Consider the following 18,354-nt stretch of genomic DNA (forward strand, 5'->3'; position numbering starts at 1 on the left):
CGCAGCTGCCCTCCTGGAGTAGAAGGTGATTTTCTCATCCCTCACAAGCACCCTGAGGGAGATTAATAGTCATCTTCAGCTTTGGACGTTTGTTCTCTTCCCTGTGTCCTTGACACATACAAAAGATCCACTTTAATGCCTCTAAGCAGAAGGAATAACCCCAAAGGGTTAAGGCCGGGAATGGACAGGGTTGTTCAAAGACACGCTGCGTGGAACTCTTAATGAGTGCTATGCCTTCACTATGCAGCGTTGATTGTCATCGAAATGTTCAGAGGGGTTAAAAACTAGGGGCTCGAAATGAACATACTTTCAGATCAATGTTTTGATACTTGTTATCTGCACAACCTTCATCGAGTTACTTAAACTCTCTCAGCCTCAGCCTCTACATCTAGAAAATGGGGAGGATAATAATAATAACACTTAGCTCAGAAGGTTTGGAGAGAATAAGATGAGTTAATGGGAGTGACGTGCTTAGCATAGTACCGGCTGCATGTAAGCACAACACAAACTAGGGCTGAGTGGTGAGAAATGCTATTATTACTGTTGTGAATGTGTTATTAATTTTAATTATTGGTGAGGCGACCTGAAATATGATTAAGGTGTAATCTGTATCCAAGGAAGAGTCTCAGAAAAGAACAGACTGGACTGTCAAGAAAACGGTAACCATTCGAACTATTTTAAATGGAGGGAATTTAATAGAAGAACTGATTATGCAGGTGGTGGAAGAGAGGAGAAGACAAAACAGAAGATGGGGAAGCAACCCAGAGATGAACAACAGCAGGAAGCTGACGCCACCCTTAGGAGGGAAGAAACACAAGAAAAAGGTGATGTGACGCCTTCTAGCCCCTGGCCAGAAGCCAGGGGCTACCTGGTGGGAGCTGGGACCTCAGAGTGAGGGGTGGTCGGGACAGCAGCTTAAACCACAGAGGAGTTCAACCACTACTGTAAACTGTCACCTGAAGCAGAAAGACAGACCCACACAGGTCCTCCCTTCCTTCTATCCTCCTGTGCATGGACTGAACCTGGCCAGAAGCCTACTGATGAGGCAGTCTGGGAAATGTAGTTTGCAGACTCATCAACAGCTATAGATTCAACAGAGATATATTCCAAGCATGGAGGAGAAAACTCTTCATACCTACGAGGTTGAAGGAAAAACTGCTTGATATACTGAGGAGAAACCATCTAGATTCTGGGTTTTAGCTTTTAGCTGGAATGCCTAAAGATCCAAATGTTTAAAGCCAGGTGATGATTTTGTGATGAACGTTACCTGAGATGGAAGATATTAAGAACACAGAAAAGGAGGAAAGCTGACAAGCCCACACCTTTGGGGAAGCTCCTTTCATTCCTTTTCTTTCTTTCTTTCTTTCTTTTTCTTATCTAGAGAGCCCTTATCCACAACGATTTCAATAACTTTCGCCAGACAAGCCCCATTATTATTTATTGAGGCTGGTTGTGTAAGTTATTGATCAAACCACTATTGACCACAGTGAGAAAATGACTTTGCCATCGTAGAAGGCCAACAGTGATTCTTCGGCGCATTAAAGAGTGCAAAGGGGAAGGAAAAATTGTCAGTATCTTTGCTTTCTGCAGAGTTGCTTTCAAGCGGAGGGATGCCCCTTTGAAAATGTATCAGTCTTAAAGTATGAGAGAGGGCACTAGATAAAGACTCAATCTGACACGTGCTGGAAATGTTCACCTAGCGCTTTGGCTTCAGCTCTGTGTCCTAGACCATAACACTTGTTTCTTATAAAGAGCTGGGCTCTGGCTGTCTTCCCAGCACAGAATGGCCTCCCTAGCCATTTCATTACCAGAAATTACAATGATCATCTGCCTAACTGGGAATAGCATTATCTGAAACACAATTATAAGTAAACTCACGGAAAGTCTAGGTGGCCTGGTGATGACTAATCAGAAATATTACTGCTTGGCACCTCACACCAGATCGTAACTCATGATCATCACAGGTGCTCATCATTTTCCGAAGCACCTCAATTACCACGAACGTGGCTGGAAGGAATGAAGCAGTTACTAATATGTTCAACTTCGGTGTCTAGGAATTAAAGCACGCAAAGGTCCAGGGACATTAGGATCAAAAGCCCTGGTCAAAACATATTCTTAACTACATGAACGTGATAATGATTTGATCTGGTGTGATTCCAACTCTGGGATTCTCACCCAGTGGGAGTGGGAGGAAAGTAACCCTGAAAAATGGGACTGCTCAGGACTAGAGCAGCACCCACTAATTTAATGAGGTAGCAGGGCACACACTTCAGGAGATGCAAGCTCCAGGGATTTCCCAGAAGACAGAAAGCACTGGACTATGGCTTTATTTGCATCTGGAAATAAATGTAGTTATAAAATCATCTCCATAGGACTTATGGGGACCTAGCCTCAAGGGCACTGATTCTGCCAAGCCCAGGTCTTTCCTTTCTAAGCCAAAACAAACTAACCAAAAAAGCAACCGCTCACGTGTTTGCCACGATGGAAGAGAATATTTCAAAGTAGATTGTATGTGTTTAGCCTTACAATAATGCCTAGCCAACATGACAGCAGAATGATTCCTTGTTGTGTTTTTTTTTTTTTTTTTTTTGCGTTACGCAGGCCTCTCCCGTTGTGGCCTCTCCCATTGCGGAGCACAGGCTCCGGACGCGCAGGCTCAGCGGCCATGGTTCACGGGCCCAGCCGCTCCGCGGCATGTGGGATCTTCTCGGAGCAGGGCACGAACCCGTGTCCCCTGCATCGACAGGCGGACTCTCAACCACTGCACCACCAGGGAAGCCCCCCTTGTTGTGTTTTAAGTCTGAACTTTGGGCCAAAGGTTGGCTCAGGTTAACTCTGAAGACAGAGGACCAAGAGGCTAGACAGGAAAGTCAGCTGCTATATCTAAAGCAGTCCAGAGAGTAGGATCGAGAGCCTTGACCATCTGTGGCCCAAGCCACTCTACTTTCTCTCTTTCTAAACTGCAGGGATCATCAGAAGAGGTGGCGATAGCATCAATGGTGGTAGCAGCATCAGTGGAGCCGTTCCGGAGCCGCCTAAGGACAGTCATGGTGGCTGGTAAGTCAAGCCATCCCTGTGATCAAAGCAAGGGTAAAGAATAACAAAATGAAGATTTAGTTTGTATTGGCACTCCCCATGCATTAAATATAAGAGAAGTGTCCCCAAACGAATTTCAGTCTTTTTGAAAATGATGCTCTAGGAGGAAGAGCAAATATTGACACTTCAATAATGTTTGCCCAGAAATCAGCGAGCTCTATACAGCACTCAGGTATCTATGTTACTGGAATCAATTAGGAAAACGGAGAATTGATATCCTCCAATGAGAAATATATGGTAACTGCTGACATTACAGGTAACGTCAGCTCTGCAAATCATCTCTGAAGTCATAGGCCTACCCAACACTGTCATCGATGTTTGGGGAATCTGTCTGAGAACACAGCCCTTACTTCGGTTATGCTGTCCGTTGCTCTTACCAGACACTGTCTCCCCCAATATGCAGTTTCCATACCCTGAAACTAACTCTTTCCATTAATTCATTCATTCAGTAAGTTTGTTGAGAACCTACCTTGTGGTAGCATTATTTTAGGATGGACAGAATCTCTGGTTCCAGTAGGGGAATAGAAACAATGAAAAAGCACAAAGTTAGATATTTTCACAGGAAAATGAAAATGAACGAGTCATGTGAAGACCTGAGTAAGGAGTATTCCAGCTAGAGGATCAGTGAGTGCAAAGGCCCTGGGGTACATACAACTGCTTTCTCTTTACCCTCCTGGTGTGTTTAGTTGTTCTCCAGTCTCTGGTTGCTTCTGAGGCTTTTTGCTCCTTCCTTCTTTCTTTCCTTTGTCCCCACCTTCTTCCTTCCTTCCTTTCTTTTATTTTATTATTTATACTGTCAGAGGTCTTTTAAGGAGTCTTATGGCCATGAAAATCTTACATCTTAAAGCCTTCTCTTCCCAAACAGAATTTTGTTGTCATTGTTCAGATGCCTCTCTCTCTTCCCACATAGATTTTAAGTTCTTTGAAATGACACACTAAAGTGTCTTAGATCTTTATGGATTTCCCAAAATGCCTAATATAACAAGGGGCATATAGGAGAGGTTCAGAATAATGAATGTTGGCTCAAACTACAATGTTTCTAGCTGGAGAAGGTTGTTGAGATTAATTTGCTCACCCAAGACATTTTTTAACTATACATTCCTGGTCTCTCTCCTTCTCTTATTTATTAGTATTCAGTTTATCTCCAGAGAACTAAAAAATTTTAAAGCACTGTGGGGAAGAATGCTTAGATATTGCTAATGGTTTTTCTTTGGGGTATCAATTCTTATCCTGTGAAGTAACTGATAAAGTCTTTATTGATAAAGGCAGTCCAGTAACAAGTAGTTTTTATGCAAGGAATACATGTGTTCAGTGTAATCGGGCTGGCCTAAGGTTGAAAGATGAAGTTCATTAGCTTCTCTTAATAAGAGATGATTCCAAAGAGCCAACCAGTGATTTATACTGTGTTTGGGAAAAGCCCTAATCCTTAACTTTTAGAACCAGAGAACAGTTTTTTTTTTCTCACTTCTCTTCTGAAAGAGGAGAGACGTGACCCTGGTGAGATGGAGGGGTGCGTTAATGTAAATTCTCAGTCTGTGGCTTTCAGGGTCACAGCGTCAGCCTCCTAACTTCAAACTAGCACCAATGAAAAGGGCTTTTAGAGCAGCAGGCTGGTACCATAGTGATGGGATGGTTGCTAAGGATGTCATTATCACTCTGATTGCAGGAATCGGTGAGTTAATTGGCATGACCTCATTCAAGTCCTCAGGGCCTACCTGTTCACAAATTACAAAGGAGACAGAAAGTTGATCTTTTTATAGTGTCAGGAGGAAGCACCTGTTAACATTTAAAATAACATCTGAAACAAGGTATAACACGCACTATTTATCTACCTGTTACCTTTTTCTCACACTGCATCCTCCCTTCTCCTCTTTACTACATAGAATTAAGACTTGCCCTTCTCAAAAAAATTTTTTTTTAATTGTACTATTGTTCCCATTCCCTCTAGCATAAGGGGGAATTATTTATTTATTTATTTAGGTCTGAGAATCAGCCATTAAACTGAAGAAGAAGGCTCACGGAAATGAACTGAAATGTCTTATAGGAAGAAAAATGGCAGTGTGAAGATGAAAAAAAAAAAAATCCAGGATAATGGAGATTGATCGCTTGATCTATCTATGGCCTCAAATAAAACTGATTGAATTTAACATGTTAGGTTACAGTTAAAATGCTTAGTTGTTTCAGTCAGGGTAATATAGTTTCAGATTTTCATAGGGAGCCATTTATTTATTTTTGCATTTGTGAGTCATTTAGTCATTCCCTTGTGAGTGAGAATACATTTATTTTCCAACTCCCTGCTGTTAGGTGTTCTATTAATACCACACTAGTTGAAATAAATGGAGCAGTAGAAACTGTTTGGTGGTGAATTTGTTTTTCAGATTTTTTTTTTGATACTGCTATTTTGGTAAGTTGGTTTCCCAACCCCTCCGGCAGTTTAAATAGAGTCTTAACTTCTCACCCTTTCCCCTCTCTAGCTGCACATTTGATTGTTGCTTTTGCCTCGATATGGACAACTTCAAGGCCACCTGAAGCATTATAACCCAAGAAATGCATAAAAGAGAGCGTGTATGGTAAAATCATTCTAGTCAAGCGATAGCCTTGTCAAAAATTATGGACAAAGAGACAGCTTTCTTTTTTGTTGTTGTTGTTTTTTTTTTTTGTGGTACGCGGGCCTCTCACTGTTGTGGCCTCTCCCGTTGCGGAGCGCAGGCTCAGGACGCGCAGGCTCAGCGGCCATGGCTCACGGGCCCAGCCGCTCCGCGGCATGTGGGATCTTCCCGGACCGGGGCACGAACCCATGTCCTCTGCATCGGCAGGCGGACTCTCAACCACTGCGCCACCAGGGAAGCCCCGGGACAGCTTTCTTAAACACAAGTTTTCTCTCCACCCCTTTGTACTCTACCCCGAAAACCCAACCTAATAAAGAGGAAAATTGGCTCTACAGGTTATAAGGAAGGGGCAAGGGTCACATTTCCCAGGATTCTAAAAGGGAATTTTCAACTGTGCTCGAGCCCAGTCAGGTTTGCTCATGCGCCTTTGGAGTAAAGCTGGGCAAAGATAACGTCCTTGTTATTCTGGGCAGCTAATTACTGTCAGTAATTGTTGTCTGTAGTGAACATGATGCGGCTTAAAGGGGGGATGGTGGAGAGGAGTGCTTGGGAGGCGGGTCCGCTCGGCTTTGAACAACATCCAGCCCTCGGAGGCTGATGCGAACAGGAGGGCTTCTTTGGGGACAAGTTCAGAAAGGCCGCAAAGGGGCATTGGAGGGAAACACGTGGACCTCCCTACGTTCCGGCACTGGCAAAGGTCAGGCAAATAATTGAATCACTCTTCCTCGGCTTTCATTTCATCGGCTGCACTTGTGAGGATGGGGAGGGGGCTGGAGAGGGGAGGTAGTAGGTGGCCCTGCTCCTCCTGGTGAGGGGGAGGGAGGTGGTCAAGGACATTCCATTCCATTCTCTACTCTCACTGAAGCCTCGGGAAAGAACAAAGAAAGAATGACAAGGATACAGACATGCTGGGCACGTGCATTCACAAACACACACACAGGCAGCACTGACAGTAAGGAGTCAATAGGAGCAAAAGGATAATTTATGCCGAGACTGGAAACGCTGAGAGAAAACCAACACAGAAGTGTAACGTGGGGAGGGGAGAGAGGATGAAGACAATCCCTCGCATCTCTTAGGGACCACTCTCCAAGATCTAAAACTACACCCATGCCTGAGATACTTATGAAAGGAGTATCACCTGACACTGACAAAGGAGGAAACTGAGGCTCAGAGAAAGGAAGTAAATCCTTCAAGGACGCAGATCAAATATTCAAGGAAGTCAGGACTACAGCTCGGGTGTGTGAGCTGGTATCCTGACACCACAGGATCCTGCGCAGGTGGCAGCAGCTAAAAGCAGCACGGTGGAGGAAGCGATGCGAGATGGGGGGCCCACGGGGCAGGCTTCAAGCTGCTTCAGAAAGAGACTTGCATCTTGGTGAGGCTCTGGACTTTCTCCGATTTCTTTCACTTGTTTTATGAAACCAATAAAGTGAAGTCAGTGAAACATTTTACTGGCAGCTCTGGGTGTATTCTAATTGGCCTATAGTTGGAATTCCCGTCATTGCCAGGGAGAAAGCAGCCGCTCGAATTCCCTGAAGATTATTTAGGGGTAGATTTATGAAGGGGAAACAGGAACAGGGGTAGAGACTCAACTTCCTAAAGCCATTTCCTTTGATTGGGGTGGGGAGAGTTTTGCCACCAATCTCCTGCCTACATTCCTAAACATTTTTACCAAGGTCCCTCCTCCATTCCCATTTTCATCAACGGACTTGAAATCTCCAAAGATCAGCTTACAGGGACTCCCTCAGCCAGAGGTGAACCATCACCTGAGACAGATCCCAATCACTTTCCACCTCTGTCCACCAGCCAGGCTGGCTGCTGGCTGGGAGAACTGGGTTCTAGTGTTTTCCCCAGCCCAGCCTCCCCCAGGGTTAGTGAATGAAGCTGGAAAGGAACTCCCTGCCTCTGCTGCCCAGGTCCACAGTGACTTTGCATTATGCTGAGACAATGAGGGTAGTGTTTGCGGCTGGGACTCTCTCAAGCAAATGCTACTGAATACATTTGGAAGGAGCATGCTTAGTTGGACACTGCCATGCTGTAGGAACCAAAACCAACTGGAAAAGGAAGAGTGTAGAAGAGTTTAATTTCTTCAACTTCATCGTACGGGGTCTGAACTTGGACCTAGTTCAGATTTCAGCTAAAGTCGATTTTGAATCTTGTTCAAGTTATTTCACATCTTTGGTGCCTCAGTTTCCTTATCTGTTAAAAAACAAAGCAAACATAGCATTTGTACCCAGTTTACAAGTGTATTCTGAGGATGCAATTATATTATTTGTGCGAAGCAATTAGCACAGAGTTTGAAACATAATTAGTACTTGACAAATGTTAAACAAGCCTCGCTAGCTCCCTAAGTGTTCCTCATATCAGTTACCCTTTCAGCTCTTCAGTTTGTAGAAATTAACTAATACCTTATAGGTAGAGTCATCCTGAGGAAATGAAGAATAGAAAAGGATTTAATTTTTGTTTGTTTGTTTGGTTTTGGTTTTGTTTTTTTGCTGTACGGGGGCCTCTCACTGTTGTGGTCTCTCCCGTTGCGGAGCACAGGCTCCGGACGCGCAGGCTCAGCGGCCATGGCTCGCGCGGGCCCAGCCGCTCTGCGGCACGTGGGACACCACCCCGGACCGGGGCGTGAACCCGTGTCCCCTGCATCAGCAGGCGGACTCTCAACCACTGCGCCACCAGGGAAGCCCAGGATTTAATTTTTTTTTTTTTTTTTTTTTTGCGTTACGCGGGCCTCTCACTATTGTGGCCTCTCCCGTTGCGGAGCACAGGCTCCGGACGCGCAGGCTCAGCGGCCATGGCTCACGGGCCCAGCCGCTCCGCGGTATGTGGGATCTTCCCGGACCGGGGCACGAACCCGTGTCCCCTGCATCGGCAGGCGGACTCTCAACCACTGCGCCACCAGGGAAGCCCCTCCAGGATTTAATTTTTGACTTTGGTATTTTGTTGTTGTTGATGTTTTTTCTAAATACCACTTATTGAAGAGTTAGAGTAACTGTTGCAAAATGAGAGAAGCTTTTATAAAGCCTGACAAATGTTGACTTTCCAATTCTGCTTAATCTCATGATTTGGTTCAATCAAATGTGATGTCTTGCGTGTGATGGGTTTGTCATCATTAAATAGACATTGTCAAGTGCCTGTGTAGTCACCACATATTTTTAATGTTTAGCAGCTTTGTGGTCAAAATGAGCAGATTCCATTTTGGCAGGGTGTGGAAACATCCGGTCTGTCATTTAGACATGACTCCATTTACTGCAGGAAGTGAGAGCAAACAGGAGGCATCCAGCCTGCTTGTGGGTGTCTGGGCAGATTTGTGAAGGACACTGCAGCTACTGAGACACGGAGCAAGTCCCTTCTGGCTGTCAGGTGGCAGGTAATAGCCCAGCCGTTTGCCATCACTGGAAGTGTTCACACAGAGGATCATCATGTGACCCCATGAGAAGGTGGAGCCCAGCGGCAGAGAGTTCAAAGCGTTTGCACAACCTGGCAGGTGGGCAGCATCATGGATGTCTTTGGGGAGATAGCAGGACCACAGACACTGGCTTCCCTTCCATGACAATGGTTTGAGATTGTAGAGAGAGTCTGGTATGGGTCTTGGTTTTAAAGAAACTGAATACTATGCAAGCTCGCAAGATAAGGGCTTCAGGCTTGAATTAGGAATCAGCTGCCAGGATTGGAGAGCGGGTGGGGACCAATCCATGTGCTTTGGCTGTGTTAATTAATCCCCACAATAAGCCTGTGGTTTGGGTACTATTATCATTATGCCCATTTTTCAGAGGAAGAAACTGAGGCTTGGAGAGTAACTTGCCCAAGGATGCACAGCAAGTAGCAGAGATGGGATCAACGCAGGCAGTCTGGCTCCAGTGTTCATAGTCAACCACTTCATCCAACACCCCTCAAAGCAGATGCTCCTTTAAGTGTTACAGAGTTTGAGAAGCTTGACCAGGGCTGACCCTGCAGGTGAGTATCGAAGGCCCTAAGCTATGGGGTGGGTGGAACCCAGGGTGCAGGAGTTAGGCTTGGCCTGATACTATGGCCCAGCGCCCCTTGGAGAAAAGCTTCCCAGCTCTTCCCAATAAATGGCAGTTTCTGTCCCAGTCAGGAGTTTCCTGTTTCAGTTCAGACCTAGGAATTTTGGCTAGGTTCTCAGTCCTTTCTAACTCAGAAATCCTCCCAGGAAACCAGATAATTTCTGGCACTGATCTATAGAATTTAAGGCAGCTCTCAGCAGACTCAAATATCCATCTGCCATGTGGTTAGACCATAGTGGAATTCCAGAGAGAAAGGGAGCAGTATTTGTCTGCATTCCAATGTATAAATCCTTTTCTTTGAAGAAGGGGACTTGAATTTATTGAGGTCCTACTATGTACTTTACATAAGTAATTGCTTTTAATATTTACAATGAATTAATCTCCCATGGCTGCTGTACCACCAACTGGGTCACTTAGAACAAGACAAATTCATTGTCTCACAGTTCTGGAGGCTGGAAGTCTGAAATCAAGGTTATGGGAGGGCCATGCTCCCTCAGACACCTGGAGGGGAAATACCCTTCCTTGCCTCTTCCTAGCATCTGGTGGTTCTCAGCAATCCTTGACACTCCTTGGCTTGCAGATTCATTACTCCAATCCCCCATCTTCACATGGTGTTCCTTCTGTGTCCCTTCACATGTCTTCCCTCTGCACATGTCTCCCTGTGTCCAACTTTCCTCTTTTTATAAGGACATCAGTCATGTTGCATTAGAGCCCATCTTAATGATCTCATGTTAGCTTGACTACATCTGCAAAGACCCGATTTCCAAGGAAAGTCACATTTGGAAGTTCTGGAGGTTAGGAGTTTGGGGGGCACATACAATAACCCCACTAGTACCCCCTCCTCTCTTTTGCAGACAAGGAAAGTGGGGCTGAAGTTCACTCAGCTAGTAAGTGTTGGAGAACAAGAATCAAATCAAGTCTAATTCCAAGGTTGCACTCTTCCTATCCACGTCATGCTGCCTTCTCAGGATAACAAGCAGTTTATTCCTCTCCTTAAGTGACACCTTTTAAGAACCAATGTGTTTGCTTACGACACGTCTCAGTCTTGTTAGTGACCTGGAAGGTCTGGGGCTCACTCAACACTTGTTCTTCTAATGAGCCTCCTATTCTTGCTGCTGAATAAATATGATGTACACCTGTGTTATCGAGGGGAGCCATAGATGAACACCTGCCGGGTACCCCTACAGGTAGATGTGACATCCCAAGAGGTCCACACTGCTCAGCAGATGCCATACGATGTGTTTTACCCTGGAAAGATTTATTTGTGATACAAAGAGTCAGAAACTCACAGAGATAATCCCACACTGGCACCTGATGCCTCACAACGAAGTGTGTGTCCTGAGGCGACTCACTTAACCTCTCAGCCTCACCATCTGCGACCTGGAAGTAATGATGGCCAGCTCTTTGGAGGCATCATTTGGGGCAGCTTCAGAAATGGCCTGGAAGACTGTGGCAGATGGAAATGCTATATTGACAGCAAGAACGTTAACTGAAAATAATCGGTATTTATAGAATGCCATCCTTAAGGATCCTAAATTTCTTGTGGCCGTCATTCCCCAGCCTTGGGAATTGGAAGAATTGACCTGGAATGTGGTGAAAATGTTCACTCCTCCCCCATCTTCCTTGCCGTTCTGTTTTCAGTTAGAATCACGATTTGAGTTCTCGCCGAAAACAGAGCACTGGGTCAAGGGGGAGGTTTGGGATTATTAAGGACCATCCATCTTCTGAGAGTGAATGTGCTTCTGCATCAAAGTCTCCTTTCGATTTCTTTCTTTGATAAAATGTATTCAGCAACCAGGCTCTGAGGCAGACACTCCTCTCCCTTAGTCTTCCTCCCTCAGTCAAGTTATTTAATTATATTGTTTTTACTATCCCTTACTGTCTGGCTTTTGGATACCCATGTAATTATCTGATTAGTTCCTATGTAAAATCCTTGCTTTTGGTTTTCCTTCCAATATGCTAAAGATACTTCTAGTGGCAAAGAGCTGGCGCTGGTACATTAAACAGCCCAGAATAGCGTGGAGCCAGATGAAAAAGGGTCTCATCTTACTTTATATTAGAGCTCCAGAGCTGGAGAGACTCTTTCCTGCCCATGTTGAAGGTCTGCTTGGAAGAGATCTGCACCATAGCACTATTCTGCAGCATGGGTCCCATTTACCTTTATTAATAAACAGCACAGTTACAGGTTCCAAATAAAGAGGGCAGTGCAAGCCCATTACACTAATTGTTCCCTATGATGAGTAGGAAGAGTCTAATTGAACTTATTTGAGGTGCCACCTTTATGTTCTCTCAGAACTTTCTACTTGCTTGGGGTTCATGCCATTCTCAGTGTCTCTGTTTGTTTAAAAGAAGACCGAGAGAGATTTGGAGCTGCCTAACTTGTGTCGGAACGTTTCTAGCCTGCGTATTTCCTGGTAATCAGCTATTTGGTCAGATACGTAGAGTTATTTGATCAGGTGTTTAGTCCTCAAATGATGGTCACTGCGTGGGAACAAAGCGAAAATGATTTAATTTACACAAATGCTGTTGTTTAATCACTCATTTGCTGTAAACTTGTTTCAAAACGAATGGAATATCTCTCTAGACCAGCACGGTTCCACTGCTGCATATAAATGAATAATTAGCCAAGAGAATCTATAAATGGCATTATTTTCTACCATTCTAGTTTGCTTTCTGCTGCTGGACTTCTTTAAGAACTTGAAAATATACTTTCTGATCATAGCACTTTCCAAGTAGAGAGAATTGTTAGAGGGACCCAAATGGCTGTTTATTTGTTATCTGAGGTAGACAGAATTGAGATAATTCATGAAACACTATCATTCTTGCAAGACCCCTATTTTATTTTATTATTTTATTTCATCTTCTTTTGTTTCTGCCTTGGTCTCCATCCCTAATACCCCTAGCACTCTCATCAACACCTTTTTAAAAGAGTTGTTATATATAGATTCTTCTAATTCACCTTCCACATGTTTATTTGAAAGATTTTATTGTGTCATTTTTGTATGCATCTTAAAGTTGTATAAATGGTAATGTGCTATACATCTCATTCTCTCTCTGACTTTTCATCTGAAGGAGTGTTTTGACAACTACACATTTTTCTCTGTATAAATCCAGTTCATTGCTTCTGAGTCCTATAGATTATTTCAATACCGATGCGTACACCATTTCTGACTCTTGCATAGAGCCCATTTTACTTATTCATTTCCCTAGTGGATATCTAACAGGTACTTAGATTCTCTAGAGGGTACTTGATTGCTTTCAACTTTTTGGTACCACAAATAATGCTACAGCAATACTCTATCATCATGTTTCCTTATGGATTTCTGAGCAAGAGGTTCTCTAGAGTTTATTCCCAAGAGTGGAGCTTCTGAGTTGTAAGGGTATACACATACTTTACTTCATTAAGTACTTTCAAATTGCTATACAGAATGTTTGCACTTCACCACCAGTGAGGGTGAAATTTCCCCACATCCTTGCCAGCACTTTATAATTTTTGCCAATTTGGTAGGTAGAAAATAATATCTCATTTTTAAAATTTTGCATGTCTCTGATTACTAATGAGGCTGTATATCTTCCATATACTATAGTAGCTGTTTCCACTTCCCCATCTGTCAATTGCCTGTACATGTCCATTGCCCATTTTTTTCTTTTAAATTTGCTCTCTTTTTCTTATTTGTTTGTGAAGTTTCTTATATATTCTAGATACCAATTCCACGTCTCTTTTGTAAATACCTTTTTCACAATATTTTGCTGATTTGTCAGTAATGGAAGTCTTTAATTTAGATGTGGTCATATCTACCAAATTCTTTTCCATTAACAGATTTTCATGAGCAGTCTCTGTGTAAAATCTTTGTTTGTTTTTCATTCTGATATGCTAAATGTATATGTAACAGCAAAGAGCTGACTTTGGTACCTTAAGCAGCCCAGAATAGAGTGGTGTCAGAACAGGTCTCATCTCACTTTATATTGGAGGTCCAAAGCTTTAGACACTCTCCCCGCTGTTGCTGCATTGCTTAGAACAAAGCCACATCATAGCTTATTTAGCAGTGTGGATTCCACTTATTTTTGTAAATAAACAGCACATTTACATGTTCCAAATAAGGATGATAGTACATTCTCTTTGTACTATTGTTCTCTATAATGAGTATGGAGATGACTAATTAGAATATTTTGCAGTGCCACCCTTGATGTCCAGTCTGAACTTTCTACTCACGTATTGTTCCGTTTTGCGTTGTTTGTTTTGGTTTTGCTTTGGTTTAGTTTTTTGGAACTTAGGTGTACACTGTTGATCAATCATACTCCTCAGCTTATGGATTAGTATCATTACTTGTCCATACAAAACTCCTCTTCATTTCTTTGTTTTTTTAAGAATATGTGTACTTATGTATCTATGTATAGACATATGCACACACATAACAGCTATCTACCTATCACAGTAAATGGAATTATTGATTCCAAGAATTAAAATTTCCTACACTGGTATTATATGTCTACATCCTCGCCGTAGCCTCCTGGTGGGTGGAGCATTTTTCTTGATACTTGACTTGGGCTTGGCCATATGACTTGCTTCAGCCAATAGGATGCTGGTCCCATTGCATTAACCTGGTTAAATTCACACACTTCAGCTCCTGCTCTTCATCACAAGAAGAACATACCTTGGGTAGCCACTAGTCTAGGGAGAATGAGAAGAAACATATGGAACAGATCTGGACTCAACCTGTAGCTTTTTTTTTTTTTTTTTAAATGTGTGCTACGTGGGCCTCTCACTGTTGTGGCCTCTCCCGTTGCGGAGCACAGGCTCCAGATGCGCAGGCTCCACGGCCATGGCTCACGGGCCCAGCTGCTCCGCGGCATGTGGGATCTTCCTGGACTGGGGCACGAACCCGTGTCCCCTGCCTTGGCAGGCGGACTCTCAACCACTGCGCCACCAGGGAAGCCCCAACCTGTAGCTTTTAACCAAGTTCCCAGTCTAGATCAGCCAACCCCCAGCTGACCTGCACATGCATGAGAAATAAATGTTTGTTGTAAACCACTGAAATTCTAATATTTGTTATGCATTATTATTGCAAAAATAGCTAACTAATATGTCTTTCTTTCTTCCTCCATCCCTCCTTCCCTCCCTCTCTCCCTTCCATTTTCCCTTCCTTTCTCCCCTCCTCCCTCCCTCCCTCCCTGCCTCCCTCCCTTCCTTCCTTCCTTCCTTCCTTCCTTCCTTCCTTCCTCTACTTATGTATCCCATTTTATCCTCATACTACTACCATTTCCCTCCAGCAAGATTAATGTGTTTTATGTATATCTTTATGTATTTTTGAGTGTATATAATTTTTAAATTTTTGTAAATAATACTGTATTATACATCTTCTTCTGTTTCCAACTTTTTTCACCGAGTGTGTGAACATCTAGTCCTTTAATTCTAATTGTTATATAATACTTCATGATGTGTACCAATCACATTTTTCCTATTCTCATTCACAGTGATAAATACGCAGGGCACTTCAAATCCCTTTCGTGTCCCCTTATAGACCCAAAGAATCAATTCCTTGGGATACATGCCCAAGTGGAATTACTGGCTCATAAGGCAAATGCCTACTTAGTAAGGCTAAGTACTGATAAATTGGCACCAGCCTACCATTGCTCTAGCAGTGTATGAAGGTCCCTCTGTCCCCATAGCCTCACTGATACTTGGCATTATCCAACTTTCTCTTGTTGCCAATCTAATTGTTTTAATTTGCATTTCACTGATTACCAATGGTTTTGAGCACCTTGATGAATGCTTATTAACTTCCTGGGTTTGCTCTTCTATAAATTGCCTTGCCCACTTTATCTATAAGAGTTATTACCTTATTGATTTTTAGGAGTTATTTGTATGTTCACAAATTTATCCTTTATTGGTTTAGATGCCACAAGTATCTTTTCCCATTCTGGTAGGTGTAGGAACTTTGTGCGTAGTGCTCTCAATTGAACTAAAGTTCTTAATTTTGATGTTAAAATTTAGTTTAGATGTTTTGTTCTGACTTGTGATTTATGCTTTTGAAGTTTTGTTTAAGAAGTCATTCTCCCCTCCTACACTGTTTGTGAGAATGTAAGTTGGTGCAGCCACTGTGGAAAACAGTATGGAAGTTCCTCAGAAAACTAAAAATAGAATTGCCATATCATCCATCAATCCACTCCTGGGCACATAAGTGGACAAAACTATAATTCAAAAAGATACACACACCCCTATGTTCATAGCAGCACTATTCACAATAGTCAAGACGTGGAAGCAACCTAAATGTCCATCGACAGATGAATAGATAAAGAAGATGTGGTACATATATACAGTGTAATACTACTCAGTCATAAATAAGAATGAAATAATGCTATTTGCAGCAACATGGTTGCAACTAGAGATTATCACACTAAGTGAAGTAAGTCAGAAAGAGAAAGGCAAATACTACATGATATCACTTATATGTAGAATCTAAAATATGATACAAATGAACCTATTTATGAAACAGAAACAGAATCACGGACATAGAGAACAGATTGGTGGTTGCCAAGGGGAAGGGGGTTGGTGGAGGGATGGAGTGAGAGTTTGGGATTAGCAGATGTAAGTGTTTATAAATAGAATGGATAAACAGCAAGGTCCTACTGCATAGCACAGAGAACTATATTCAATATCCTATGATAAACCACAATGGAAAAGAATATTAAAAAATGTATATATATGTATAACTGAATTATTTTTCTGTACAGCAGCAATTAACACAATATTGTAAATCAACTATACGTCAATTAAAAAAAATGTCATTCTCTGCCCTAAGTCACAAAGATGTTACATTACATTTTGTTATTTTAACCTAATTGTTTTATTTATCACATTAAGCTATTTTTCTTATTTTTTCAAAGTTTTCTCAAATTATAAATGTAAGTACTGAACTTTATCAAACATTGTTTTGTATCTGAAATGATCCGGTGATTTTCTATTTTTTTCCATTAAAGTGGTGAACTGTATTTATAAACTGTCTGATCACTCATTCTTCTATTCCAAGGATAAACCTGACTTAATTATAAAATTTTTTGGTGTGCTATTGGATTCAGTTATTTAAGATTATTACATCTCTGTTAATACATGAAGTTGACCTATAAATATCTTTATTATATTGTAACAAATCAGTGCTTATTCAATTAAATTCTTATTCATTTTTGGTATCAAGGATATACTAATTCCATGAAATGTGTTGGTCAGTGTTATGGGGTGAATTGTGTCTCACCAAAATTCATATTTTGAAGTTCTAACCCTCAGAAACTCTGAATATGAACTTATTTGGAGTTAGGATCTTTACAGAGGTAATTAAGTTAAAGTAAGTTCAGTAGGGTGGGCTTAATCCAATATGCCTGGTGTTCTTCTAAAAAGGGGTGATTTGGCTACTGTATACATGGAAAATGCCACATGACCAGGAAGACAGCCATCTATAAGCTATGGAGAGATGCTTGGAAGAGATTCCTCCCTCACAGCCTTCAAAAGGAACTGACCCTGCCAACACCTTGCTTTTGGACTCCCAGCCCCCAGAACTGCGAGATAGTAAGTTTCTGTCATTTAAGCCACCCAGTCTGTGGTACTTTGTTATGGCAGCACCATCAAACTAATACAGTCAGGTTTCCCTTTTTCCATTTTTGGACACAATTTATGTAAAATGGAGATTATTCAAAACTAAGCATTGTAATCTGTTCTCATATTTTCTTTCTTGTACAAATTTTTCTTTTCCTTAGCATTAATAATTGATTTGCTTTTTACTTGCTTAGTTTTGTAGGTACTGAACACCGATTCACCCCTAAAATTTCTGCCATGATTAAGTCTCTTCTCAATACATTCAAACATATCAGATATTCTAAAATTTTATTTTCTTGGAGTCATTTCTCCCAGAGCCCTCCTCTGATCTCCATCTCTAATATTAACTGGTTGCTCCCTAGCTCTGCCACATGACAGTCATCCTGGAATCTCCTCTCCCCATTAACTCAAGAATCTCTTTTGCTTCTCTCCTGATATGAAACTCTTATTTCCTGGATCCCATGTCTTTTTCTTTCTTGGTCAACTCTTTTTAGTAGATCACATACTACAGTAGTACAGGACAAATAGTGCAAAGCACATATTTTTCCTTTAATTTTAGGAAATTCTTCACCATTACTTTTTGGATATTTTCTTTTCTCCATATGGAAGCTGATTTATCTCCATCTGTAATTCATAATTGAGGGAGCCTATTACTTCTAGTTCTATCTTCCATATTACTTAACTTCTACTTCATTCTCTCCAACTTTTATCCCTTTCTGATGACTTTTAGGATAGTCTTTATATATAATTTTCTAGCTCACTAATTCTTTCTTCAGCTATGTTTATTCACTCTGTTATTCAAGCTACTCATTGAGTTCTTGATATTTTGAACTCTGTTTTTGGCGTCACACTCCCAATAGTTTACTGGGCTGCATTACTGCCCTGAGTTTATACCACCTTGGACTTACACTGGCCTGCCTTGAGGCAGCAGCGTGTGAGCAGGGATCTGACAAGACAATGTGGAGGAGAGAAAGCTCTCTTTGGCCTCTGACCTAACTTCCAAGGCTATTCTTCTTAACACTTTTGT

Source organism: Grampus griseus (assembly GCF_964374135.1).
Source record: "Grampus griseus genome assembly, chromosome: 7".
Classification (NCBI taxonomy): domain Eukaryota; kingdom Metazoa; phylum Chordata; class Mammalia; order Artiodactyla; family Delphinidae; genus Grampus; species Grampus griseus.